Source organism: Cricetulus griseus, chromosome 2 (genome assembly GCF_003668045.3).
Source record: "Cricetulus griseus strain 17A/GY chromosome 2, alternate assembly CriGri-PICRH-1.0, whole genome shotgun sequence".
NCBI lineage: Eukaryota > Metazoa > Chordata > Mammalia > Rodentia > Cricetidae > Cricetulus > Cricetulus griseus.
The window spans coordinates 205,176,489-205,203,640 of NC_048595.1; the positions used below are offsets into that span (position 1 = coordinate 205,176,489).

A 27,152-nucleotide genomic window follows, 5' to 3' on the forward strand; every position below is an offset into this window, starting at 1 on the left:
CAAGGTTACACAGCAAGATCTTATCTCAAACTTAATAAATGAACAAATACAATTTTAAATTTTAAAATTAGTGACTCTACAAAAGGCTCAGAGGTTAAGAGCATGGACTGCTCTTCCACGGGACCCAGACTCAATTCCCAACACCCACAAGGTGACTCACAACCATCTGTAACTCTATTCCCAAAGGATCTGACGCCCTCTTCTGACCTCTGCAGGCACTGCATGCACATTGTACACACAGATATACATTCAGGTAAACATTCATACACATAAAATAAAAATAAATGAAATTTGTAAAAAAAAAAAAGAAAAATTACATTTAAAGAATGTGATCTTTAAGTGAAATAAAAAATAACTGCAGCACATCATACAATGGATTTGTAATAATACTGTCAACTTAACAGAATCTAGAATCACTTACAAGACAAGCCTCTGTGGGCTTCTATGGGGGATTATCCAAATGAGATTAGCCTCTAGCATGCCTGTGGGGGATTATCTTTATTGGGTTAACTGAGGTGGTATGGTGGTTTGAATAGTTATGGCCTCTATGGACTCATGTGTTTAAATTTCAGCCCATACGGAGTGACACTTTTAGGAGGTGTGGACTTGTTGGAGGAACTGTGCCACTGTGGGGGCAGGCTTTGAGGTGTAATATGCTCAAGATATGCCCACTGTAGTACACAGTCTCCTAATGCCTGTGGATCAAGATAAAGAACTCTCAGCTCCTTCTCCAGCACCATGCCTGCCTTCATGTTGCCATGCTTCTCACTGTGACAATAATGGACTATGCATCTGAAACTGTAAATTAGCCCAAATTAAATGTTTTCCTTTATAAGAGTTGCCATGGTCATTTAGGTGGTACCATTCCACAAGCTGGGGTCCCAAACTGCATAAAAAGGAAAAAGAGGGCTCATTGCTAACATACATCACTCTGCTTCCTGACTGTAGATGCAAAATAACCAAGCTGTCTCCTCAACACCCTGCCACCATGACTTCCCTGCCATGATGGACTATGACCTGGAATTGTGAACCAAGATAAATCTCTTCTCCTTATGTTGTTTTGTCAGGGTCTTTTATTACAGCAATTGGAAAAGTAACTAATTGAGGAGTATTACTTAGGAAATTTTAAAAAATGAGCTATCAGAGGGACCTTTAATGCATAGTGCTAGGTAAAAGAAACAAATCTGAAATGTATGATTCCAATTACGCAGTAACACAGAAATATAAGGACAGTACAAAGATCAATCAATGGCAGAACTGGTGATGAGGTTTAATGGTTGGTTTAGCAATCCCTGGCACTGTAAAAACAGTAATGGCAATAAAATACCAATAAACAACAGGGAGGGCTTTTAACAACTAACTTTAGCTAGCTATGATAAGACTGTAAAACTGTAAAAGCATATATTCACACAAATATTTAAACAAAATTGTTAGATTTACTTGTAATCACCAAATAGAAACTCGATGTCTATTGCTAGTTAAATAAATCTGTAGTAACTCTACATAATGGAATAAATAATATTCAGCAATATATAAGAATGACCTACTGACACAAGTGAACAAATGAATGAATCAAAAGTAATTATTATGCTTAGCATGCTGAGACCTTTTAAATTTAATCTGTAACACCAAAGAAATGGTTAACACACACACATACACACACACACACACACACACACACACCTAGAAATACAAAGTAACTTAGAGAAAAAAAAAAAACAGATCACTTGTTGCCTGAAAGCTATGGACAGAGAGTTAATTAAGACTATAAAGTATTAGAGAAGAGAAAAGAGACCAAGGAAACTTTTGGAGGTGAAAGATATGGCAACTGTCTGGAAATGGGTATTAATTTCACAGATAAATATATATACAAAAACAATAAATAGCATACCTTAATGTTCAGCTGATTGCTGAACATCTAATATTGGTTAAATACTTTAGTGCATATATATGCAGGTAATTTCAAAGTATTTTCCTAGCAATAGTGGTCACCTCTCATTGCAAAGAACTGGACAGATGGAGTTAAAGGAAGGGGTCTCAAGACCTCTCACTGGATGTTTTCATGCATTTTTAGTTTTGTGACACATTAGCTACTCGAAACTCAGATAAAATGTGTTCATTTGTTTGTTTGTTTTGATTTTTTGAGACAAGATCTCACTACGCAGACCAGGCTGGCCTTTAACTCACTGAAATCTACCTGCCCTATGCCTTCTAAGTGCTGGTTTTAAAGGTGTACAACACCACTCCTGGATATTAAAATGATATAAAATTTAAAGGGAAATTTAACTGTTCCAATTTTTTTATTTACTTTGTCTACATATGTATGTGCATATATGAGCCTGGTATATACTACAAGTCACAGAGGACAACTTTCAGAAGTTGTTTCTTTCCTTCCACCATATGGATACTATGGACTGAACTCAGGTTGTCAGGCAAAGCAGGCTCCTTTACCTATGAACCTATTTTGCCATTCCTTAGTTAAGTTTTAATAACTTAATAGCCACGTCTCACCTGTGGAGTCTATCTGCCTGTCTATCTTTCATATTATATTTGGGGAGGGGGGCTTTTGTTTTTTGAGATAGAGTATCATTCTGTATTTCAAAATGGCCTCAAAGTGACAATCCTCCTGCCTCTGCCTCCCAAGTAGCAGGAGTATAGGCATGCACTAGCATGCTTGGCCCATGATTTTAACCTACAACATTATTTTTCAGTCACCTACATTTCCTCTCTGAATGGGTCATGATCCCTTTGAAAGTAGTAAAGAGCTTACTTAGACTGTGGGCCAAAACTGATTTTGAAACTTGAAACTATTATTTAACAAGTATACAACCATAGGCAAATGACTTTTATTTCTTTGCTTAGTTTCCAAATTGCAATGGAAATGAAATGAGTAAATGTATCTTTGTGGCTTTAAGTTTCTCCCAGTACTGGTGGTCCAACCCAGGTTCTTGTACATAGGTAAAAACTATACCTGTGAGTTACAGTCCCAGCCCAACAAGTTAATATTTGTAAAGTACTTAATAGGAGCTTGACTATATAGTAATAATTATGCTAATAGTTGTCAATCAAAATCAATTTGATATACTGTTATGGCTTGAATGTATCTTTAAAAACCCATGTTGTTGAGCTTTTCCCAATAGGACAATATTAAAACATAGAACCTTAGAGAGGTGATTGTGCCAGGAGGGCTTGGCCTTCTTGCACAGGTTACTGCCAATAATAAAAAAGCTAGAAGCTCTAACTTTGATCTGTTGCTCTACCCACCCATAAAATGTATTCTACCACATTATGACACAGCAAGATGGTCCTCTCACCAGCCATAACTTCTTGATTCTGGATTTTCCAACCCATAAAAAATAAATCTTTATTCTTTGTAACTTACAAAGTCTATGGCAACCTGTTACGAAGCACAAAACCTAGGAGGCATCTTCCCACTTTTGTTCTTAAACCATAGTGAGAATAATAGTAGAGAATATATGTATCTACAAATCTTTTTTCTGTATTTTATAAGATAGTCTTTTTTAAAAACTTTTATTATTTTATATGTATGGGTGTTGTGCCTGCATGTATGTCTGTGAACCATGTACATGGATTCAGTGCCCAAAGAGGCTAGAAAGACTAAAGGAAGCTTTAGATCTCCTAAAAGTGGAATTACAGATGGCTTGAGCCACCATGTGGGTGCTGGGAATTGAGCCTGGGTTCTCTAGAAGAGCAGACAGTGCCCTTAACCACTGAGCCATCTCTCCAGCCATACTATAAAACAGTCTGAAAGGAAATGAAAGGTAGCTTTTAAAATTAGTACTCTAATAAATTTAGGCTTTAGTCAAAACTCCCAAATCACTCTGGACATATGTACAGAGTATATGAGCCCTAACTGTTGTCTCGGAGTATTATTGTGAGGTATTAAAAAAAATAATTCATAAATGGTTCACCAAATATATTACTCACTGTTCACTGACAGTAATTACAACAATGACTCTCCATGTCTCTCATATGGAAAATGGGGACAAGAACTGTATCTATTTCATGAATATTGTAAGAATTAAAGGAAATATGTATAAAATATTTAAAATACTATATCATAATGAATATATAAAAAATGAAGATATTAAGTTCAGTTTTGAATCTAATCTTGTTCAGAATCCACTCATACACACTACTGTATTGCCTTTAGTTCATTTATTTATTCTAGAAATACATGTCTTCGGTACACCATCATACTGCCCTCAGTACTCTCCCATACTGCAAAATGAATTAAAAAAAAAACCGCCAAGCCTGGTGGCACAAACCTTTAATCTCAGCACTTGGGAGGCAGATGCAGACAATCTCTAAGTTCCAGATCAGTCTGGTGTACCGAGCAAGTTCCAAGACTACACAGAGAAACACTGTCTTGAAAAAACAAAGAAACTAATAAAAATTTTAAAAACTAAATTACAAAATTTAATAATATTTTTTTAAAAATTCTAAAAAGAGTATCTTTTTAAAATCCTAAAATCAGTCCAGTATGAAGGCCTGAATCAGTAGTTAGAGGTGCTTGCCACCAAGCCTTAAGACCTGAGTTCAATCCCTAGAATCTACCTGATGGAAGGAGAGAAACACCTCACAAGCTATCCTCTGACCTGTAGCAGTATAAATAAAAGACCCAGAGACACATATTGGGGTTAAACTTCAAGCTGAAGATGAAAAAAGCAAAGCTGCCAGCCACTAGCTCTTACCTCTACCTCATGCTGAAAGGGCTGATCCTGTCTCCACGAGCTCTCACCAAGCCTCAGACTGCTGCCAATCCTCACCAAGACTGGAGAATAATCCTGAGACTGACTGCCTCTACCTTCTATACTGTAGGGAGCCGTCCCTGCATTCTCCATTACAATGATGGTGCCTGCAGGCACTGAATGTAAATTATTGCGCAGGCGCTGGGTAATTTTCCATTTCCTTGATCTCTGCCTATTCCGTGGCGTCATATGGCCTGAGGAGCTGCAGCCAATCATAGGGTGACACGTCCCAGGCAGCGGCTTCCAGCCTTTATTAGGGGACGGGATTCTTGGCTCGGGGTCTCCACTCTGGTAAGCTTATGCTCTCCTCTCAAGACGCATTAAAGCTTTCCTGCAGAAGGATCCGAATGTCCTGTGTGGTTCTTGCTGGCGAGGCCATAGCGCGGGACATCTGGTGCCGAAACCCGGGAACTTGTTAACATCGCCGGCACTGCGGAGACCCCTCTAACAGGGCGGATTCAGAACTGCAGGGTGGTAAGTTCGGAGAGGTATGCTTTATTCTGACACCTTCTTTTTTGACTTTGCTTTTAATTTGTCACCACTATGGGATGGAAAAGCCTTAATTCTAGTCTTTATTACATTGGTCTTATATTATGCCCACCGTGGCTGGTGTTCCAGTTCGAGACCAAGCTTACCCCAGGTAGCCTCCAGCATAATGGGCTCTTCAAAACAGAGAGACCTAATTAAAAACTGTCTAGAGATTGAGGCTTGCCGTCCCATGGTAGCAGAGAGTCAAAAAACGCTTAAAGAGGTACAGGATAATATATCAGAAACCGAACGAGATGAGAGATTAGGAGCTCAAAAAAGGAAGGACATGTCTAAGGAAAAAGGCCCTCCCCAGGATACAAAAAAAGGGGGAGAGAAAATAGGGAATAACCGGTCACACCCCGGTAAATTTAAGAGAAATAAAGACTCAAAACCTAGCCTCTGCCCTACAATGAAACTAGAGGCCTTGGAGCTGAGCAGCTCAGACTCTGAGATTTTAGACTCTAGCGAGGAAACAGAGCTAGAGCAAGACAGACACCACCCTGATAGAAAAGTGAAAACAAATATGAGGCCATCGCCTGTTAATCCAGCGGGTGTACTTCCATCAGCACCCCCATTATTTGGTACTGACTCCTTTTTACCATTAGAGGAGCAGAGAAAATTACAGATGGCTTTCCCAGTCTTTGATAGGGGAAAAGGCCGTGCATGTTATTCAACACTTCTTAGAGGCCTGGAATGCCTGGGGAAAGCCTCATAAACATTGACGCTCGGGGCCATACTGCGGCCAAGCGTCACACCTCAGAACCTGAAAGGCCAAAGGAAATGGTAAAATGGAAAGATATCTTAACTGGTCTTTGGAGAGGCCCGGATCCTATTCTCATAAGATCCAGGGGAGCTATATATGTTTTTCCACAGGATGAAGAGAATCCCCTGTGGATCCCTGAAAGACTCACCCGAAGAGCCCCTTCGGACCTTCAAAAGTCGGAACTCCACCCTCTCCCCGGGAGTTGAGAGCCACTATTATCCAGATTAACTCCTGTCCTTGACGGAGAGATTGTCATCATAGATCGCTTAATGGGTGGGGATGGGATTGTTTGGTGCAGCCGTTTGCTGCGGATTGATGTTGCTTCTCTGGCTGGTCTGTAAGCTCAGGGCTCAAACTAAGAGAGACAAGGTGGTTATCGCCCAAGCGCTTGTAGCTTTGGAACAAGGGGCTTCCACTGATATTTGGCTAACTATGCTTAAGCAATAGGCCGCCGGCCAGACAGCTCTTGCACACCCGGAGCCTAGGCTCATTGCACAGGGTAGAGTGTCTGGTTTGAGCAGCCCATGAGGGATGTTGAGCAAGGCATCGCACAGAGAGTTGCCCAGTATGCAGGCTTCTCTGGGAGGCATGTTGTCCTGCATAAGGGTTGCCTGCCCTAGTCTCCCTTTCCCAGAAAAACGGCAGAGGACAGGTCGAGAGCGCTTCGGGTCAAGCTAACAGCCTGATGGCGACTCTTGTACACAGTCTTAATGTTTGATTGGGAAGGTACAACCTCTGCCTCTATCCCTCAACATATGGGTGACCTATTTGCTTGTAAAAATATAAAGCCTTATCATTAATTAATAAAAAAAGGGGGAGATGTAGGGAGCCGTCCCTGCATTCTCCATTACAATGATGGTGCCTGCAGGCACTGAATGTAAATTATTGCGCAGGCGCTGGGTAATTTTCCATTTCCTTGATCTCTGCCTATTCCGTGGCGTCATATGGCCTGAGGAGCTGCAGCCAATCATAGGGTGACACGTCCCAGGCGGCGGCTGCCAGCCTTTATTAGGGGACGGGATTCTTGGCTCGGGGTCTCCGCTCTGGTAAGCTTATGCTCTCCTCTCAAGACGCATTAAAGCTTTCCTGCAGAAGGATCCGAATGTCCTGTGTGGTTCTTGCTGGCGAGGCCATAGCGCGGGACACTATACCTCTCAAATCCTGGGATTAAAGGCGTGAGCTCTGACTCACTTTCTGGTAGCCTAAGGTGGTCTTGGACTAAGAGATCTGTCTACCTCTTAATCCTGAGACTTGTTATTAAAGGTGTATGCCTGGCTTCTATGGCTAACTAGTATGGCTGCTTTGCTATTTTGCTCTCCAGTGGCTTTAATAAATCATAAACAACATCACCACAGACCCCCCCACTCGCACCACACACACAGGCACACATACAGGCACACAAGCACAAACTGATAATGCCATGGAGTGCACACACCAACATACATACATACAATAAAATACATTTTTAATTAAAAAATTCTAGCTGGGCGTTGGTGGCGCACGCCTTTAGACTAGGGAGGCAGAGGCAGGTGGATCTCTGTGAGTTCGAGACTAGCCTGGTCTACAAAAGCTAGTTCCAGGATAGCCTCCAAAGCCACAGAGAAACCGGTCTCGAAAAACCAAAATAAATAAATAAATAAATAAATAAATAAATAAATAAAATTCTAAAATCTTTCCAAAGTAAAAAATAATTATTTACAGAAGTGAGATGGCTCAGTAGTTAGAGGTGCTTGCTGCCAAACCTTACGACCTCAGTTCAATCCCCAGAACCCACATAAAGGTAGAAGAGGAGAGCTGATTCCATAAAAATGTCCTGACCTCCACCAGGGCACATGCACTCATACACACACACACATCATACATATACACAATAATAATAAACAAATCCTTTTAAAATAATATCTACACCTTAACACTGGCCTATAAAACAATACCTAGGCCCAGGTTTTATATTGAAAATACTCTTACTTTGGGGGTAGGAGGTTAATACTTTCTGCTGTTTATTCTTGAAATCTATTTATTTTACGTGTTTTACCTGCATGTATGTATATATGCCCCATGCGCATGCCTGGTGCCCAGAGAGCATAAGTCACTGGATCCTTTGCAACTGGGGTTACAGATGATTGTGAGCTACCATGTAGGCACTGGGAACCAAACCCAGGTCCTCTACAAGAGCAACAAAGTGTTCTTAACCACTCTGGCTCCCTTTCTACTACTTACTATATAATTCAAAAGTCCCAAATAATGTCAAAGGCTATGCTGGTCCATCAAATCTCAGAAGACATTACTAAAACCTCAACCTCCAACAAAAACCCTATGACAAACCAATAACATGCTGCCTGCTTTTCCCCCCAAAGGACTTGCTAGAGCCTACTTCCTGGGCTTACCTTTCTACCATCCCAAGTGCATATCTCCTTCTCCTCTTTAGAAATCCTTACTCCTATACACATAACAACGCATGCAAGAAATGGTTTCCCTGAATATGAGAAAACAGACAATGTTTGTCTAAGTCAAGCTTATTTCTTGTTTCACATAACATGATGGTGTCCACTTTAGTCCATTTACTGCAAATGATGCAATTTTCTTTGTAGGTGAATAAATAAAACTCTGTTGTATACATACACTACCACTACCCCCACCCCAGAAAGGAAATGTTTTCAATTAACTTTTTTGCCACTCTGAGCACTTTTGCATCCCATTTTGGAATATGGAATAGGGAATTTATTTTTATTAGTCAAACTGAGGTTTTTTTCTATGTACATCTTGTTTCTATTAGATGAGGTTGACATTTAAATAGACTTCATTTCTAAAATACCAACCTTACTACTGACATCATAATTACATATATTTAAATGCTTACTTTTTTGCTATGAGCTTTTAGTGTTTTATACTAAAGATTCTCATGGTACTTTGTAAATATTTCATTGCATCACATTCATTTTAACATGTGCAGGGAAACCATACATTCCAGTTTGCTAGTGGTGGTTCCAGTTTATTTTTGTTAAATAGTGATAATTTTCTTAACATTATCTAACAGTGTGCATTGGCACATGGGTGTCAGATATCTATAAATGACAGTGGGAAAGAATTACCATCTAGAAACATCAGGCAGAATGTTAAGTAGTTCACACTCAATACTAACTACTCTCAGTGACACTTGCTATTATCTCGCTAGCCCATATTTCTAGCCCATAGGTTCTTGCAGCTGGATTGCAATATCCTGAAATATACGAACCTTACATTACATTCTTATCTCCACTCATCTCTCCCTCCAAAATGTGCCCTATTTCTTTCTTGCCATTACTACTGTAATTATTACTAATAAAAAAAGCTACTAGTTACCATAGTTTGTATCATGCTTGTAGGGTAAAAAGACTAAACTCACTTCTGGGTTTTGATAACCCACCAATCCCTGAGTCAAAACACTACCAATCCCACCCTGGAAAGTTTTGAGCCCCAAGAACCCCTATCTAAAGCATGCTCTGTTCTTTATTGCTTCTTACTCAAGCAGAGGCAGCCACCCTCTTGTGTCTTTCCCAATAAATCTCTTGTGGGAGGTTTGTTGTGCAGTGTGACTTTGTGGTATTACTTGGCTCCCAACTGCCAGGACACAGTTCCCCTCAGTACTAGAACACTTCCCTTGGGGAAACCTTTTCCCTCAGAGCTGCAACACTTATAATGCTGACACTGCTAAATACTTTTCACAACAATCCTATAAAGTAGATAAGGAAACAGGCGTGGAAAGGTCAAGCAATTGGCTTTATCAGATTGTCATGGGCAGAGATTGCAGACACCCACAACTTCAACATCCTCCTTTGTGGAATTTCCCCCACCCCTTAACTGTTATTGTAGTTGTACTAGGTCAGCTTGATTAATTCAAACTACATTTCCCAGAATCCTAATCCAGGTTACAGTTGGTCAATAGACCAAATTACTCTCAAAAACATGATTAGACAAAGATGAGTGCTGTCAACAGATTCCACCATATCTCTGGTCTCCCTGCTTCACATACAGCTGTTCTTCCAAATCCAGGTCCACCACTAAAACCTTCACAGAGAGCAAATGAAGAGGTAGGTGGCTGTGAAGAAATGTCATCTTGCAGACTTTCCACCAGCTCCACCCTGTGGCCCCAGAGGTTTACCTATCATCTATCTGCACTGACCCACTGCTTCAGACAAGCTGGTAAGTGGCTTTTCTCAAATTTGCAGAGCCAGGCCTCTGAGTCTCTCCCACAACCGTATCTGCTTTTATTCCCTTCCTAAGTCTCTTATTCCATATGTCACATTAGTTATAAGTCCTTGATAAAGCTCTCACATGGTGCAAGCACTGATTCTCCTCTCAATCTACTGCCAAGAAACACCTACAACCTTCCCTTCTGAGATTTTTGCATATCCAAATTTAAGGTACTTGGTCTTCCCCTTGCCTCCAATCAAATCACTTCTGTAATAACCATTTTTGCTTACAAAGAAGGCATTTCCCCCCTACTTGCTCCTCTTATTAAAAAAAGCACAGGACTTCATGGTGAGAATACTAGCTAGTGCAGCTACCAGATTAACAAACACCAATAAAAGCAAGATTAGCAAGAAATGCAAGATTCGTGCACTTTTTGCATCTTGGTTAAGATTGAAGGGCAGAAAAGGGATACAAAGAATTCCAAGAAAAAAAAGTTGGTAGATAATTGTCTCAAAAATCACTTTTTATGTATGTTGGACTTACCAAAGTTTCTCCCTAAAATTTTTAGTTTCTATTGAGCATAAAAGAATTGCATATAATTCTCCAATACTTTTTTTCTTTTCTTAAAAGATCCCTCACTTTTGGCTAAAGTAGCTCCAGAAATGTATTTCACTAGTTAGGTTCTTCCATTCATAAAATCAGAACTATTCAAATCTGTGAGATTTTCTGGGACCCAGTACTTCTTGGTGGCCTCACAGGTGACTATGACTTCTAGCTTACTCTTTCAAGAATCCACTGAGAGCCTAAAGTTCTGCACTACCAAGCACAGTAAGGCATCTGGATATATAATGTTTTTAAGAACTTTCATTCAGATCAATTAATTATATTAAATAAAGCTGTTCCCAAGTACTGTCTGGAAACAAATCTACCTTCATACTACTATCATGTTCAACAACTACCTAGCCTCAATATATTTCTATTAAGCTGTGGGTCTCAGAATCATATACTAACATGTCTTTTATATTAAGAATACCCAGGCAAATGCATTTTGATAAATCCAGAAGTAAGGGCTGGGGACATAGCTCTGTAGTAAAACACTAACACAGCCAGGCACTGAATCTGGTTCCTCACAGTTCTAATAAAAGGCAAATTTAAGACTGTGTGCAGGTTTCCTACCTGCAGTTGTATAGCAGTTTTCTGAGAGACTGAAACACTCCATCTCCCAGGGAAGCTACTTAAGACAGAAGGTAAACAACTCAAAATAGCTTCAGGAAGTTGATGGGGAATGTACTTCTGTGTATGTTTATCTTATTGTTGAATAAAGCACTGTTTGGCCAATGAGGCAGCAATTTAGGCGGGACTAGGAGTCGAGGAGGATTCTGGGAAATGTAGTAAAAAGAAGTCTTTCGATCCAGGCAGGAAGTGACATAGCAGGCAGACTCATATATAAGCAAGGACAAGAAAGAAGTCATCCTTTTCTCTTGCTCTTCCTGCTGGTCTCTGCTCTGGAGTCGCCATGTTATCCACCGGCAAGAGAGGGCGCCAGCGTTAGTTGTCCACAATAAGTCTTATAAAATATATAGATTTATGATAATTAAGACTGAGCTAGCATATGAGAAATCCTAGTCGATTGGCCAAGCAGCATTTGTACCTAATATAAGTCTCTGTGTGTTACTTGGAACCTTAACGTGGTGACGGGCAGAACACAGGCAGCTGGCAGAAGGCAGAAGGCACCCACGTGGTGGCAGGGCTCAGGCGGCTTTGGAGTAAAGACTTATTGTTACAGGAAGTGCCTGAAACTGACTAGATCAACTGGATTCCTCCCTCCCTAAGTAAGCAACAAAGACTGCTGAAGAGCCACTCTCAGCTAAAGCCAAACTACAGAGAAGACTCTTGGGACCGGACCTGGGCCTGGAAGAAGTTTAGATCTATTAAGTCACTTCTAAAGGACACTCTCTAACCTGTTGAGCCATCTGCAGGCTGTGCAGGGTTTCTCTATGGCTTTGGAGGCTGTCCTGGAACTAGCTCTGTAGACCAGGCTGGTCTCAAACTCAGAGATCCTCCTACCTCTGCCTCTGGAGTGCTGGGATTAAAGGCATGTGCCACCACCGCCTGGCTGTGCTCCAGCTTTTGTGAGCTGTTCTATATGCTGGGGTGAACTTAGGTGATTCAGCTGTCTTTCAGTCATTTCTTCTCCCTTAAGTAACCCTAGAAAATAAAACTTAGTGGTTCACCAAGTTGTTCTTTGGGTGTTAGCCATACTTTAGTCTGTCATGGGCTCCCTATCTTGGGGTGAGTAGATGCATGTTGCATCTCCCCATGAAATCATGTCACACAACACCTGCCTAGTCTCTGACCATAAGATAATAGAGAACGTTTTAAGTTTTTTGTTTTGTTTTGTTTTAATCTAATAAAATGAGATTAGTGTCACCTGTTTCAATCTAAACATAAAGCAATTAATACAATTTATATCAGAGATGCTTAAGCCTTTTCCACTCACAGTCCTTTTTCACCTGAGAATTTTAAACAACCAGGTATACAAAAGAGACACATAAGTTAAACATGAACTGGTAACTGCAAATAATTTTATTTTAAATGGATTTTTAAATTATTTCATTATTACTTTATGTCTAAGAGAGTATAGGTGTAGACACACACAAACAATGGCTTGCTTGTGGAGGTCAACAGACACTGTGGAGTCTGTTCTCTCCTTCTACTTGTACAGGTGTTCCAGGAATCAAACATGGATCATAAGGCTTACACAGACCAAAACACCTTTACTTGATGAACCATCTTGCTGCCTATATTTTTATTCTAAAGTAATTCTTTAGAAGAAATGTAATTTTAACATTTAATAAAGAAGAAAGCAAATACAGATTTGGTGAAATTGTTGCTCTTGCTCATTTTTACATTTATAAAATGCTTTAAAAGTTGACTGAGTATATCATGCTGCAGTTGAAAAGAATCTTCAAAATTTTTCAGAGCTGACCAATATTTGATTTTGTGTCCATCAATATTCAGAGTGCCACTTCATATTGACATGTAATGCAAAATGGCAGTAGTACACTAACAGCCCTTTCAGAAATTGCTAGAAATATTGCCTTAATTCCAAGCCAAAATTCAATCAATAATTTTTTTATATAATGAAACTCAAGTCAGCAAATCAAACAGACATGTGTGTAGCTGATCATCCTCAGGAGTCATCCACCTCATTTTCTAAGACAGGGTCTCTCATGGATTTGGAAATTGTCAAGCAGTCTAGGCTAGCTGGTCAAGAGCCTCAGAGGTCCACTTGTCTGTATCCCCCACCCCAGACTTCCCAGGGCCACCATACCCAACTTTTAACACAGATTCCTGGCACTGACTCAGGTCTTCATGCTTGCACAGCAAGTACTTACTTTACCTACAGAGCTACCTCCCCAGTCCTCAAACAGCATTTAAAAATCAAGCATTCTAACACAATCTAAACTATATTAACTTGTTATTTAGATTCTGAGAAATGGCAGTTAAACAAAAGTACTGTCTTTGTTTTCCATAATTGAATCATTATGACTTGTAAGAGAAAATTTGTATGTACATTAAAAACACCACAATTCTTAACATACAGTTCTCTAGATCTAAAACCACTGGTATTGCATATGTGAAAGCACATGTTGTATGTTCGGAAAACTAGGTTGTAATGTGGTCTCTCCTAATGTGATAAGGACAGCACCACTGCCAGAAACACTTCAACGTGTTACATGCTAGATTTTGAATTTTATTTTGTTACTTAGTTCAGGTACCTTTTACTGTTGCCAAAAATGAAATTAGGCCTGTGTATCTCTCAGCCTACACTAAGATTAATTCTAATAAATCAAAGACCTTAAGACCTGAAGATTTACAACTGTTACAGAAAAACATTTCAAGACATAGCTAGATGTAAGGGCTTTCTGAAAGGAAAAATACACAATAGCACAGAAAGTAACCCAAAGAGTTGTCAAATGCAGTTTGCAAAACTTTAAAAACTTCTGCAAAGCAAACAATGGGGGGGGGGGGTGAATCCCGGGTTGGCAGTACAGAGAAAGTCTTTGCCAACTACCCATTGGACAGGGATCTAATACCTAGACTATATAAAGAACTGCAACAAACACCAAAAAAATCCATATCATCTATCCAATAAATGGGCTATTAAATTAACAGATAATTCTCTAAAGAAGAAACACAAACAACCAATAAATACTTGAAAGTGTTCAACATCTTAGCCAAATGCAAATTAAAACTACTTTGAGATTCCATTTCACCCTAGTCAGAAAACTATCAACCAAAAAGAGATGGCGGGGACTGACAACCAATGATGGTAAGGATGTGTGGGTTGAGAGGAATCCTTACATACTGGTAATGGGAATGTGAATGTGTAGCCACTATGGAAATTAATATGTGGTTTCTCATAAAACTAAAAATACTACCACCAAATAACCCAGCTACATCACCCCTAGGCATATATACACCTGAAAGATTCTGTAGTAGTTACTTTTCTGCTGCTGGGTAAACACCATGACCAAGGCAAGTTACAGAAGGAAGAATTTATTTGGGCTTATGGGTCCAAAGATGGGAAAGAATGGTAGAAGCAGCAGACATGTCAACCAGAAGGAACTGGGAGCTCACGTCGTCAACCATAAGCACAAAGCAGAGAGAAGTAGAATGAGGACTAAAACTCTGAAAGCCCACATCCAGTTACATACTTCCTCCAGCAAAACATGCCCCCAAAGAGCACCACCAACTTTTAAAAAAATCCTCATTCTGCACTACTCACTACTAGTTCTGCAGTTTTTAATCAACCCTACATTTATTTCTGCTCCATCAATTTACTGAGAGTTAGATATGGTTTTGTAGTTTCGATAATTAGTTCATTAAAATCACATAAACCAATGTTAGGCTTTAATCCCAGCACTTGGGAGGCAGAGGCAGGCAGATCTCTGTGAGTTTGAGACCAGCCTGGTCTACAAATCGAATTCCAGGACAGACAGGGCTGTTATACAGAGAAAACCCTGACTTGGGAAAAAAAAAAAAAGTTAAGGAAGTTGAAACTATGAAAATGAAGTCAAATAATTAGACTTAATGGCTAGTTACAAAAAAAATTTCATATAGATAAATAAGCTGGAAAAGACTAGTGGGGAAAACCAGGAAACTATAGGTGGACCATGTACTCAGAATGCTTTACATCTACCCTGTAAAATAATGTAATATAAATACAAAATAAAATATTTAGGACAAAACAGGTCATTTTTATTTCCCTTATTTTTATTAAAATGAGTATCACCAGCCCTAATATTAATATTGTTTCACTGTACATAGTCTACATGGCTGTAGATTTCATATCAACTGATATATACATGTTTTATATATATATATATATATATATATATATAGTATGTGTACATGTGTGCACATACATGTGTACACATGCACACATGCACAAATATGATAGGAATTGTCTTGAACATGCTATCCCATTTACAAATGCTAACAAATCTGTGTGTTAAGCTCTATAATCCTTATCTTACTGATAGATAAGGCAAGTAAAGCTTGGAGTAATTGAAGAGAAGCACTAGCACTCATTTAGGTCTGACTGCCAAGCTCCTACTTACTACCTTTATCAGTGGTTCTCAGCCTTCCTAATACTGCAGCCCTTTAATACAGCTCCTCATGTCATGTTGTGATGGGAATTATTTTCATTGCTACTGTTATGAATCGTAATGTAAATATCTGTGTTCTCTGATGCTCTTAGGTGACCCCCTGAGAAGGGGTTATTCAACTCAAAGGATTGAGACCCTTTGACCTTTACCTTCTTTGTCTTTTGTATTTTTAAATATCTTAGTAAGTATTATAAGCAATAGTTTATATAATACCTACTATGTCTTCAGTAGGTATTAAAAGCAGTCAGTTCACATCTAGAGTTTGTTCATTTGGTTCCTACTGTTGCCTACTTTTCAAGGCCTTGGAAAACACCCTCCCCAGGCTTAATATATGCTCAATGACTGCATAAGTCCTTCTCTTTGGTAAAGCAACTCAAACAGAGAGGCAGTATGTGAAAGCAGGGATTCTGGAGCCAGACTGTCTTAATCCAAGTCCTAGTTCACTACAAAAGTTAGTCTAAACATGGACAAATTACCTATTACACCTCATCTACAGTTTAGACATAGTAATAGTTGCTAGCTCACTGAGCTAGTGTAGGAATTAACTGAATTAAGTTACTTAAAGTAGTACTTACATCAGTACCTATAACAGAAAATTATGCTTTAAGTCAGCTACATAAAGTCATATAAATTGAACAAGAGAAAAAGGAAACTCAGAAAATTAGACAAAAACTACTATATTCTACAGTGATTTGGGATACTCACCTCTTTTAAGTAGTCTTAAAACATTGAAAAGTGGAAGCCTTTACTGTTTACTTGTGCTAGATTTGTGGGTACCAAAATCAACAAAACACTACTTCTGTCCTTGAATTGCTAACTTCCCACTGGAGGACAGAAATGATTACAGTGTATTTGGTCAGAATGATGGTAGAGACAGGTGTGTATACAAAGTGGCACAGAACTGCCTGGGACATTATGTTCAGGTGGAATTATCTTTAGGGGGAAAAAAACAAAACTTATGAGCTATATACAGGTTTTTAAATTTATGGTACTATGAATTTCAAACAGACAACTGATAAGCACATATAAGAAAATCAGTCTGGCCAGGTCATGGTGGATCTGAGTTCAAGGGCAGCCTGATCTACAGATCAAGTTCCAGAACAGCCAGAGCTACACAGAGAAACCTTTCAAAACAGAAAAAGTAAAAGAAAGCAAGTCTGATATGTGTAACAGTGATGATTAAAGAAGAGGCTGTAAATGGGGGAGGGGGACATGGGAGGAGGAGAGGGAGGAGAGAAATGATGTAAAAATGTTTTCAATAAAAAAAACAAAAAGGAAGAAAAGCAGTCTGCTAGTTATCATAGAGAATCTAAAAAAAGATTCTGCCCCTAGCTTTCCATGTGTTGAAAGTCATATACACACACAAGAAAAGCAAATCTTGGGGATGGAAAGACAGCTCACTCTTGCAGAAAAGCTGACTTGGTTCCAGCACCCACATCAAGTAGCACAGAACTGCCTGGTACTATAGCTGCAAGGGGTCTGAATTGCACTGTGCACATATACATAATTTCTAAAATAATAACAAATAACAATCTAAGTTAAGTAAAACAAAAGCAACAATTCAATAAATAGCACAATGCAAATATGTACCATGAGGAACATAGTCAACCAATATTCAAAATAAACCCAAGGGATCCAAGACAAAATTATATTAGTATTTCTGCTAGGTATGCATATATACATATGTAGATATAGAGATACACTACAAAATCATATTAGAAATAACAGTTAGGCTTTTCATTTCTGTGTAAATGGACCATCTTGATCTACAAAAATATATGTAAAAAACCTTCAAAACTGTTTCAAGAGTTAAATAATATTTTTTAATGAAAGGATGTTCTACTTAAGGAAATCTTACTGTGAAACCATTAAAACAATCAAATACTAAATTTATTGAAAAATAAATTTGGCCGGGCGTTGGTGGCGCACGCCTTTAATCCCAGCACTCGGGAGGCAGAGGCAGGCAGATCTCTGTGAGTTCGAGGCCAGCCTGATTTCCAGAGTTAGTGCCAGGATAGGCTCCAAAGCTACACAGAGAAACCCTGTCTCCAAAAACCAAAAAAAAGAAAAAGAAAAAGAAAAAGAAATTTGATTTTATATTATTTATTTATATCTGGCTTAATAAAAATGAGGTCCATCTCTAAATGTAGTTAATATGCCTCATTATCAGAAGCTCATTCATCCTTTATTCACAAATGCTTACTTATACAATCATTATGAAATGTGACTATAGGAGTAAAGTTCAAAACCACAATCTTTGTTTTTTGTTTTGTTTTCGGTGGTAGGGTTTAAGCCCAGGGCCCTGTGCCCTCAAAGCATTTTCCCAACCAGTGAGTTACATACATTGCTCCTCCCAACCCACAACTTAAAATTCTTCAACCCAGAGTTCCATATTTCTGGATACTCCTGTGCAACAAATACTGACTGCATAAATGTAAACAAATTTCTTTACTAAGTATTCATTACAGGAAAAGACAGTCATGGATTCTTCCAGTTTTTCTCAAGCTAAGTTTCTTTTCCAATTCATAACAGGTGATACTTTGAATTCATCACTAAAAATCTTAAAAATCCAAAAAACCAGATTTTAATTAATGGAGTAGCTGCCCAGGATATATCACAATTTCCATACTCTTCTTTCCATCTATTGACCAACACAATTGAATTCACACGTGAGTTTGCAAGGAAAGGATGATCACACTACAACAATTTGTACATGAAATGACTGCATAGAAGCTGATGAGATGGTTCAGTGGTCAAGAACACTGGCTGGCTGCTCTACCAGTGGACCTGGGTTAGATTCCTAGCACCCATACAATGGCTTACAATGATCTGTAACTCCAATTTCAAAGAATCCAACACCCTCTGGCTTCTGCAGGCACCAAATACCCATATGGTTCAGAGACATGCATGCAAGTAAAACACCCAAGCACATAAAATTTAATTCTTAAAAGATGACTGAAGAACAGGCTAGCACCACCACTGTAGTCATTTACCATAGACCCAGAGATCTTTTTTCTTTTTTAGGAGAAAAGGCTTCCCTATTTAGTCCTAGCTGTCCTGGAACTCCTATGTAGACCAAGCTGGCCTCAAACTCACAGAGATCCACCCGCCTCTCTCCCAGTACTGGAATAAAAGAGAGTGCCACCATGCCCCAAAAGATACCCACCATGCCCCAACAGATACACTGGTAACTGTAGTAGTAAACAGGTCTTACTATAACTCCTTCAACCATATGATCAAACACCATCAAGAAGCAAAGGGACTAGACAGTTGTAAAACTCCTGATAAGAAACAATACTAAATAAAAGATACCATCAGAGAGGGGGCTAGTATAGGTTTAAAGGTAAATCAGGCACTAGGGAAATGTCCAGAGATCTACAAGGATGAAACCAACTAACCATCCAAGCGACAGTGGAGAGGCTACCTTAAATGCCCTCCCCTGATAATGAGACTGATGACTAACTAACTATATGCCATCCTAGAGCCTTCATCCAGCAGCTGACATTAGTAGAAGCAGACAGCCACAGCTAAACACTGAACTGAACTGGAATCTAGTTGCAGAGGAGGAGTGATGAGCAAAGGGGTCAAGCCCAGGCTGGTGAAACCCAAACAGCTGACCTGAACAAGGGGGAGCTCTTGGCCCCCAGACTGATCACTGGGAAACCAGCATGGAACTGATCCAGACCCCATGAATGTGGATATCAGTGTGGAGGCCTCGGAATTCTATGGGGCCTCTTGTAGTAGCTCAGTACTTATCCCTAGCACAGGAATGGACTTTGGGAGCCCATTTCACATAGAGGGATACTCCCTCAGCCTAGACACACAGGGGAGGGCCTAGGCCCTATCCCAAAGGATGTGACAAACTCTGAAGACACCCCCATGGAAGACCTCACTCTCCTGGGGAGCAGAATTGGTATGGGATAGGTAGGGCGTTAGTAGGGGGCAGGGGAGGAACTGGGGTTGACATGTAAAACAATCTTGTTTCTAATATAAATTTAAAAAATGGAGAAAAAAGTATATAGCATCATTTACCAGGTATTCTTGTTTGTGAGATTCTTTAAAACTGGTTTACAATCAACAGTTAGTTTAAGTGGGACACAGGAAAGAGCTTATAGTTGACTCCACTGGAAGGAAAATTTCTCACATCCAGAATGTGAGTCACTTTCTAAGACAAATGAATTCTCTCTCTCTCTCTCTCTCTCTCTCTCTCTCTCTCTCTTTCTCTCTCTCTAATATTTCTTTATTTTACAAGAAGGGGTTAGGTAGTCTAAATTAGAAGAAATCAAAAGGAGTTAAACAAATGCAAAGAATAAATTCTGATGAGATCTTGGCTAGGTAAGAAAGGCTGTACAACGTTCTGGAAGACCTTTTAACAATTGGAGAAATATAAATATGCATGATTTTAGATTACGCTGAGAGATCTGAGAGATGGCTCATCAGTTAAGAGCACTGGCTGCCCTGCAGGGGACCAAGATTTGGTACTCAGCATCCATATGGTGGCTTACAACTACCTGTATAGTTCTAGGAGATCTGATGCCCTCTTTTGACCTCCATGGGCACCAGCCATGCACACATGCACATAAGTTTGTTTGTTTGTTTTTAATATTACACTAAGGAATTATCATGTTGAAGAGAATAACTATTTTATCCATGAAAAAGAATGTACTCTTGTCTTTAGGCAAAGCAAGCTGACATATGAAGGGTAAAGTGTCAAAAGTCAATAGCTTAGCTTCAAACGGTTCAACCAAAAATAATATACATTTACAAACAAGATAAATACAACAAACTATCAACAAATGGTGAGTGGAGAAGGCCACCATATGGCTGTTTACTACTGACAGCTTTTCTTTATGTTTAAACTGCTTTCATAATAGAAAGCTAGAAAGAAGGGACTTAGAGAGCTCCAGTTGTCCAGAGTGGGAAAGAAGCAACCTAAAGGCCCAATTGCAGAAAGCACAGCACACTACACGCAGTGCAGTACCTAATACAGATTTGGCAGCATCAACTAGGGAGCAACACTCAACCTAAGACATCACTTAAATGATTCAATCTAATACGTAATTATTTAAGATAAGCCCTTGACAGCTAGTTCTCTCAAAACAGACACACCAGGAGCATGACTAGACAACCACTCTACAATAACACCAAATTCAACCTACTTCAACAAATGTTAGTTTTCTAGCCAAACAGCAAACCAGTCTGTAAGCCATTCACCTCTGAACTCTGTAAATGTGACTTCTTCCCTATAGGTTATTACAAGCACATTCAACTACAAGTTTCCTTCAAGGTATAATACAAGTGAAATGTGAGTACTATAATTGAGAATTTGTAGTTACATGAAGCTTCAATTTATCAGCATTTTCTTCTGTACAGAGCTCCAGCCCTGCTTACTCAATACAACACAACAGATTGATGCTACAATGAGAATTTTCTGTCAGCTTATTAACTTGGTTCGTAGCATTTTGCAAAGACACAAAAGCCATGGCAACAAATGACTACTTTCTGTAATATTCTACACATTGACTTTTGACATTAAACTCTGAAATACTGCATAAGACAATGCAAAATCACTAAGTATTGCCATATAATCCAGCAACAAAGTTTGCAAAGAAAATAGCACAAAATGCATAATTAAAACATAACCTCAATAAGTCTTATCAAGTGTATTTCTTCTGTTCAATTAAGATGATAAATTGTTGACACATTAAAGTAAACCTAAAAAGAAAAAGATGATAAATTGTTTTCTGTACAGTCCTAACACATAAAAGGATGCTCAGAGGCACTTCTTCACAAGTAATGTCTTTGAAAATTAAAATGCCTGGGAACAAGGCTGCAACAAAATATATCCAACAATATAAGTCAAAAAGTGTAAATGCTATCTAGCTATGTGTTTAGAACTTACAACCAGGGACAAACTCTCCAGCCAATCTCATTCTCTAACATACTTATTTTTGCAAGATGGGGAAACACAGTCCTCACACAGAAACATATCTGCATATGTGAACTAAGAACTTCCTCGATGACCACTTGCATGACCTTGGGAAGTTACACCTTTATCTCGCTGAGCCTCAATTTTTCATCTTTAAAGCTGACAAGAGTGCATACTCGTCTTGCGGGGGGCGGGGCGGGGGGCTGGGAAGATGAGACGAGTTGACATACAATTACAGAGAGCAAAGTATATGCACCTCGAGAGCTGGCCGACCGCCCCAAGTTAAGGGAAAACAACCTTCATCACTAACTTACCACACAACCCAAAGACGAGCACTTTTTTGGCTAAAAGCACGTCGTCGGTCCCAGCTTCCCGGCGATCGCCCGGTTGCAACCTTCTGGTTAGAACAAAATTCCCGCGGAGTACGAATCTGACAGTTTCCCAGCCCACAGCGCACTGACCTCGAGGTTCTGAGGTCAGCGCTAGCCTAGCAAGGCTGTCCCCCACCCCCGACCCCCCTGCAATGGAATTCCCGTCCCTGGGCCCAGTCGCACGCTGGGCCAGAAGCACTTACCGGCCACTGGGCGGGGATCGCGGAGCCGAGGGCCGAGAGGAGGCCACCGAGCTGGCCCCTCCGCCCCCGCACGGCCTGTCACCGCGCCCCCCAGGAGCGGCGCCTCACTGGGCCCCCGAGGCCCGACGGGCCGCAGGAGAAACCGGGCGCGGGCCGGGGACCAGGCCCAGCCTGCTTCACATGGGGCAGCGGGCGCGCGGCCCGGAGCCTCTTTACCGCTTCAGGATAGCTGCAGCCCCAGCGCCCGCGGGGTAAGCTGGGCCGAAGAGGAGGAAGCCACGGGCCCGCGTCGCCAGTGGCCGGAGAAGCAGCGAAGCGGAAGCAGCGACTCTGCTGCCACCGGATCGTCCGCCGTGAACAGCCCTGCGCGAACCGCGAACGCCGCGCCACCCTCGCCAGGCGATGCGGCTGAGAACAGCCGGGCCGCTACTACACAGAGACCCGTGATGTCTGGCGTAGCACGGCGGAGCACGTCACGGCGGCTCGCTCGTGTGCGCGCAACCCCTCGGCCCGCCGGGAGCGGAACCCGCCGCATCCGCGCGCCCGGCTGAGGCGAGAGAGCAGGCGCCTGCGCAGTGTCGACTCGGCCCAGCACACCCGGCTCCGCCCACTCAGGCCCGGCTCACCGACGACGCGACGTTCCCAGGCTTCAGACAGGGTCCGCGCGCAGCAGCGGAGCCACCGGGTTCTGCGCGTGCGCAAAGTGTCCACCGTCAGCGTCGCGCAGAACGGGTTTCCCCCGCGGACTGCACAGAGCCGTATCGCGGAGAGGCAGTGACTGTCTCCCGGTCCTGGCAACCATCTGCGTCTACAGATTTCACAAGTTTTTAAAGGACTTTAAAAATCACTGCCCTGACCTCAAACCACCATCTTGGTCGCAAGCGAAATTTTAAGCGTTTTCTTGTTGGCCTAGTACGTTATTATTTTTCCAGTTTACCGAAGACGACTTGACATCAATCACACCCCCTCGGACCAAAAGATATTGAAATCCCTCCTACCTAATCCTTCCCTTGCGCCCCTTAGCCAAAGAGATAAAATACAGATTAGCCTGCACCCTGAGGTTTTTACAGGACTCGCAAAACACCCTCTCTGCCCCATCTCCTCTCGCCTCCAGCACCCCTTCCGATTTCCTGGACCATTCCTCCTTGGTTATCACAACAGTCTGATCCCCTTTCCCGTTTGCGGCAGATCACGTTTCCATTTCAACATCTGACATGACAGCAGTGGTAGCTGACACACAAAGCCCCGGTACATTTAAGAAGAGACCCAAATTGTCAAGGGAGCTGGCCTGACCACAGGCTCCAGGGAACCAAGGTTGACTTATATTAAAATGTCTGAGTCTCCTTCCAGAGATATCAATCGCGGGAAAACAAGGATGTTTGCCCCAAATATGTAGAGCTAAGTAGAAAATCAGTTTAATTCCATCTGCTTAAAAAGTACAGCTTTTCAACTTATGTATGCATAAAACCAAGGAAGTCTTTTTGTGGACCAGAAATATGGCTCAGCGGTTAAAGGTCGTGTCAGCCTGATAACCTAAATTTGATCCCCCAAATCCACGGTGATGATGATGGTGTGTGTGTGTGTGTGTGTGTGTGTGTGTGTGTGTGTGTGTACATATGTGTGTGACGTTTTCTCTTAGATATTAAATCTTGAGTTCTTTGGTTATTCTAATATGTATGATTACAAATTGAGTTCAGGTGTGGTGATTCATGCTTATAGCTCCAGCATCATAGAGGCTGAAGTGGCAGGATCCTTCGGAATTGCAGGCTAACCTATGGTATGTAACAAGTTCCAGGCTGGCCAGAATTGAATAGTAAGATCCTGTCTCAAACATGCAAAATTTGTTGGGGCTAGAGAGATGGTTCAGGGGTTAAAAGAGCTGGCTGCTCTTAAAGAGGACCCAGTATCAATTCCCAGTAACCACATGGTGGCTCACAGTTGCCTGTAACCACAGTCCTAGTTAATGCCACACTTCCTTCTGATCTCTGTGAGTACCAGGTACGAATGTGGTGCACAGACATGCATGCTGGCAAATACCTATACTCATAAAAATAAATCTAAGAAAAAGAAAAGATGAGATAATTATGACACAGGATGACTTGAACTGTGACAGAGGTAGCCTATGACACAGCAGTAGAAAGGAAGATGTCACAGGTGTGCCTGGAGAAGTAGGGGAAGGTTTCAGACAAAAGGCATGACACCTGAGTCTTCTGTTGCTGCATGACAAGTTACCACAGACTGCCAGAGGTGCTGTCAGATACCTGTATCCCAGCCACTCAAGGAGAGTTCCAAACCAACCAGAGTTACATAGAGAGAGATCACATTTTTTAAAAAAAGGAAAAACAGACTTGATGACTTCATTTAACACCTGTAAATTAATTCACAGGGTTGAGGTAAGAGACTTCCACCAGGAATGTCCCAACTGGTCAATTAAGAGACCAACCGGACTGAATTCTCATTTGAAAGCCCTGCAGAAAGTCTTCATTCCTTACCAATGTTATTGAGAGGATTCAGTTCTTTGTGGTTCTAGATTCTAGATTGTGACTCCCATTTCCTGGGATTGCTTTTGGCTCCATGAAACCACTTGCATTCTCTCTTCCCGAGCTAGCTAGAGAATGCTGTGTGCTGAATCTCTTTCTGACTTCCTCTTTTGCTACAAAGCAAAGGAAATCACCTGGGTTAGTTACTTTTCTATCACTGTGATAAAATACCATTACCACTGGGCGTTGGTGGCGCACGCCTTTAATCCCAGCACTCCGGAGGCAGAGGCAGGTGGATCTCTGTGAGTTCGAGGCCAGCCTGGTCTCCAGAGCGAGTGCCAGGATAGGCTCCAAAGCTACACAGAGAAACCCTGTCTCCAAAAACCAAAAAAATAAAAATAAATAAATAAATAAATAAAATACCATTACCAAGGCAACTTACAAAAGGAAAAGTTTATTTGGGCTTACAGCTCCAAAGGGATGAGTCTATCACCATCACTCCAGGAAGCATGGCAGCATGGAAGGTATGGTAGCTGGACCAGCAACTGGGAGCTCATACCTTAAATTGTAATCATGAAGCAGACACAACAAATTCACATACTGCAGAGTCTTTAAATTCTCAGAGCCTCTCCCAGTGGCACACATCCCCCAGCAAGGCCACATCTCCTAAGGCCCACAAACACCACCAATAACTGGGAACGAAATGTTTAAATGCCAGTGCCTATGGAAGACATTTTCATTCAAACCACCCCACTGTGCTTTTAAAGGGTTAATAAATCTGGGGGTATGCTTGATTGATAAGGCCCTTTGCAAGGTACTGGACTTGACCCCCAGTGTTATTAAATAATAATAAAATTAAAAACAGTTTTTATAATTGGGCTATGCTTGTCTAAATAATATTCTGTCAAAGACACTTAGTTACAGAACTCCATCAGATTACTATGCCTTGTGTTCACATTACTAAGGGTTGTATGGGATAAGTACACCAGTAGACAGGATCTTCAGATTCTGTCATAGGAAGGGCAGAGGCTGGGTTTGGGGAGACTGACCAGATCTCCCACAGGCTGTGATGGTTAAATGACCTACAGCAAATCTATTATGATTATTCCCAGAGCAGTTGGCACCTGCTTTATTGTCACAAAATAATAGCAGAGTGGGTTTTATTTTTAAACAAAAAGACTACAATGCTTCCTAGAGGGAGACTTGCCCACACTTATTTTAACCTAAAATATCAAATAACTTAAATAATCAAGTAAATTAAATTTAAATCAATATTTAAATTGTTTCTCTCTGTCTCTCTAGAAGCCATCTGAGAGGGACCACCCACTGTGACTCTAGCCACTCCACTAACTATCCAAGTGCCAGTTCTGGTTTCCTGTTGAGCACAGTCTCTGAGGAAAACAAGAGAACCAGAAGGATCCAGCAGAAGCAGAAGCTCTGGTGTGCCTTGATTCAGACACACCTCCTCCTCTGTCTTCTCCGGACTCTCGCATAGGCTAACAACTCTTGCCTTTACTTCCTTCTCACATCTTTTTCCAGACACCAGGCAAGGACTTCTTTTTCTCTCCACATATGACAGTTTATATACACCCTCTAGAGGGATACCCCAAACTTGCTACACTAAACAGCCTGAATTCATCTGGAAGAAGCCACATCTGCCATTCTATAACGACTCTTGCAGGGCATAAAAAGAGGAAAAGGTAGACATTGGCTAGACAACTTAGACAGTTCAAGAAAAGTAGCCAGTTTCTTTGTTAGCCAAAAGCCAAAAATGTCCTTATGTCTCTTGGAAGTCTCATCCTTGCCAAAGACCAGGTACGCTTTGGGGGCCCTGGTCTCTCTCTGATCTGGTTCCTCAATGACTCTAAGGTTAAGGCAAGTTCACTTTAAACCATGCTTAGACCATCACTTACCATACCATAACAACAATTTACTCTGGGGCTGGAGAGGTAGCTTAGAGGTTAAGAGAACTGGCCACTTTTCCAGAGTACTCAAGGTTCAGCTCCCAGTATCCACATGGCAGCTCACAACCGTGTGTGATCCCAGCTCCAGGGAGCCTGAAGTCCTCTTCTGGCCTCCACTTCCACCAAACATTCGAGGAATGCACAGACATACATTCAGGCAAAACACCCATAAACATACAACTTAATGTTTTTAAAGTAATTATTTACTCATTCTAGTCTTCAAATGATCAACATATGCTATGTTTGAAAAAACTGTAAAGAAGAGGGAAATTTTAGAGAAAGTCATTTTCTATT

At 40.9% G+C, this 27,152-nt stretch overlaps 1 protein-coding gene across 2 annotated transcripts in view; it reads right to left on the bottom strand.

Moving 5' to 3' along the window:
- The window catches only part of Map3k2 (mitogen-activated protein kinase kinase kinase 2), an 80,352-nt gene extending 57,393 nt beyond the window's left edge, over nucleotides 1–22,959 (bottom strand). For both annotated transcript variants that reach the window (XR_003482285.2, XM_027400670.2), the window contains exon 1: nucleotides 22,415–22,959. The gene's annotated coding sequence lies outside the window, so the exon portion shown is untranslated. The remainder of the gene's footprint in view (nucleotides 1–22,414) is intronic.
- Nucleotides 22,960–27,152: the final 4,193 nt, after the last annotated feature.